This window comes from Ornithodoros turicata, chromosome 1 (genome assembly GCF_037126465.1).
Source record: "Ornithodoros turicata isolate Travis chromosome 1, ASM3712646v1, whole genome shotgun sequence".
NCBI classification, from domain to species: Eukaryota; Metazoa; Arthropoda; class Arachnida; order Ixodida; family Argasidae; genus Ornithodoros; species Ornithodoros turicata.
In genome coordinates, this window is record NC_088201.1 from 135,281,836 (window position 1) to 135,284,864 (window position 3,029).

Below are 3,029 nucleotides of genomic sequence, written 5' to 3' on the forward strand. Positions count from 1 at the left end.
ACTTCTTCTAAATGTTGAATCTAGAGGTACCCTACAACGCATATCCATGGGAATATTACAGTGCATCATACATTACCAGATATATTAAGCGATGAAATCGTTTCCTGCGTGAAAATTCCCATACCTCCCATGTATTCACGGTCCGAAAAGCGTGATGTCTGGGGAACCAAAGGTATTTCATGTATAACGATATTTTTCGTTTGTATAAGCTTAGAATAGATGTCTGAACGTGTATCCTCGGGAATATTACGATACCTTGGATAGAACAGCTGCTACAGCACGTTTCTATTGTCTTGGCGGTAAGCTTCACTCAATGATCGCGAGAGGGGGCAAGGCGTCGCATTCCACGAAAGCTGGGAATGTTCCCTCACTCTCTATCGTCCTTGAACATGTTGGGACGTGTTTGGAAACAGTGGTTAGAACCATTGTTCGGAAGCAAGAGTAACAACTGTCTTAGGCTTAACATTTGAACTCGCGCGCGCCATATTCAACAAGAAAATGGTGGTTTCCTGTAATCGATACGCTTACACCGGATGCGCGCGAGCGTGAGAAACCGCGGTTGTAAGATGAACCGTTCCTCTTGTTACCTCATCCTCTATTCTGTGCATTCGAAAACGATCAACCAAGTGATATGCCTCGTCGTTTCGAGTACATCGTGACCTCTTGGTCCACATCCGTCCCCTCTTCGGTGAGTCTGTTCTCCATTGTATAGCGTCTTATGCATGTATTTATTTATTTTATTTCATGCATTTCTGTAGGGTTTACAGTAATCGCAGTCGTGAAACTGTTTTTCCAATTGACACCAGCGTCGGGATGTGATGTGCCCCGCATGGACGTTCTTTCAGTGCTTCACGTTCAGTGAGGACGTCGAAATTTTGGGACGCAACGGTGCGTGTGTTCATGGGGTATTGCGTGACTTTTTTTAGACTCGCGCGGAACTTAGAGGCAGAGCTCTGTTTTGAAGATACTCTACCACTAAGTTTTGGGGCCGCGGAGCACCTCCTGTGGTCCCTCACTACTCACTGGAGCCACTGCGGGATGGAGAAACATCCTCGATCGGTGGATGCGCACACAAATCCCGTAAGTTTTCCGAGAGATCTTTCCCGCTCGATGTTCATTCTTCTACTTAATTTCTAGACACGACCGCTGGATCCTCGAAGAACCTGAGGAGGAGGAGACGTCGACCAGGTCGAGTAAATGTATATATGAATACATATGTAAATATAAGTATATGTATCTGCTTAATAAAGATTATCTCTGTACTTCTCTGTCTTCCCTCTCTCTCTCGCGCGCTGATCGCTGGTGAGAACCCAGCTCAATAGAGGAATACGAAACCATGCTACCTGAGCATGAGAAGTGAATACGGGGGACCAGCCCATAACATTCAGTCACTGAGTCGGTCTACCTTTAAGCTCAACCCTCAACGTCGAAATTCACGACGAGGTGCTTTGAAAGTATAAGGCAGTTGCTGAGGGCTATGGAGCCGTCGACTGGTGAGTGCTCATCATAGAAAGTTTTATTTATTTACGAATTTATCATTTGCATTGGGTACACGGTCCTCAGTATCCTGTCGCTTTTTTTTTAACTTATCGACAACATCGACGTACCGAGGGCGGCCTTCGAGGTCTTTTTAGAGTTTGTGTCTTTCCCCTTCGACACCATCATTGATGAGGCCCTAAACACCATCCTCTCCGCCTACTACAGTGCGGAATGGGAGAGCAGTCGTCATCATCGTCACCCTGCAGATCAGGTGGTTTTCGTTGCGTCCAGAAACTTGGTGGATGACCCACACCGACCTTGATGTCAATGAGGGCATTCTCCACTTGAAAAGTAAGTAATCTCCGCATTGTGTACGCCTTTTTTGTGTGATTCGAGTGATAAAGAAAAGTTCGCGTTTTCTGGAAAAAGGTGGATGCAGGGCATAGGTGGGGAAGTTACTTTTATTTTGTAGTGCACTACCGTTACCCACTGCTTTTTCGAAAAGTAACGCGTTACGTTATTCGTTACCAGTGGCGTCGGAACTATTTTTCCAGTGGGGGAGCGAAAAAAAGTGCTACCATAAACATCATCATCATCGTCATCATCACTTATTTTCCTGAGGGCTTTCTTGAGGGCTCATGCTGGCGTTATACAGGGTTGCTACACAAACTGTAAACGTGCTCCAGGCAAACGACATCTGCATATTTGTACAGTAGACCTAAAATAGCATTGCAGAAGTATTTTAATGAAATAACTCTTGGTGGTGGGCTAGTTGGTATGCGTTCAGTGCGTCCGGCTTTTTTTTTACTTCTGCGCAGTGCTTAGACCTCTATGTCAAGTAATGTGTAAGGAACTTCGGGGACTTGTCCCCGGGAACCGTCGTCGCGGCATGTACGCGTGCCGCGACTGGAAGCGAATATCGTCCGATCCGCAAGCCTACTGCGAAGAAACCACCATTTCCTGGGGCGGTCTGGAGCTCAGCAAGAATGTGTCCATTTGACACCCAGCTCTTTGACTGGGTGTCACGCTGTCGTTATCAGTCCAGGGCGACTCAATAGGAAAAGCCGGGTAAATGACAACATCGGGTAGTTTTGGACATCAGTACGGTGGAAAGTGAGGAGCCAGCAATCCGCTTAACCGCTAGAATATTTTACTGTGACAAGTGAACATATACATAATATGAAGACAACAAACAAGCTGCGATACATATCTCTTACCAGAGGTGTGGCCTTCTCCGATGTCTATGGCGTTTGATAATCATGTAACGCTGCTGCAGGCGACAACTTGATGGCGCTCCCTCGACGTTGCCATTGGAATCCGACACGTGAACACAACACCGGTGCGTCGTTTCGTCTCAGTCAATCGCACTTATTGTCGTACTACAGGTCTCACACGCCAGCTCGAAGTGGGCACCCTGGCCACAACCGACTGAAATCTGTGGCTGCACCTGGCAAACCGCCCCTATAACAACCTTCAACCGGGCGGTATCTTTGTATCCTTATTTCCCCCAGATGTCTTGGGTCTTGCGTGTCTTTCGCGATTCCCGTTTG

General features: G+C 46.9%; 1 long non-coding RNA gene across 1 annotated transcript; it reads left to right on the forward strand.

Moving 5' to 3' along the window:
- The first annotated feature begins 633 nt into the window (after positions 1-633).
- LOC135369414 (uncharacterized) lies at positions 634-1,256 on the forward strand. Its single transcript, XR_010415091.1, has 3 exons — positions 634-688; positions 759-1,080; positions 1,138-1,256. It is a non-coding gene; the product is annotated as an uncharacterized LOC135369414 (long non-coding RNA).
- Positions 1,257-3,029: the final 1,773 nt, after the last annotated feature.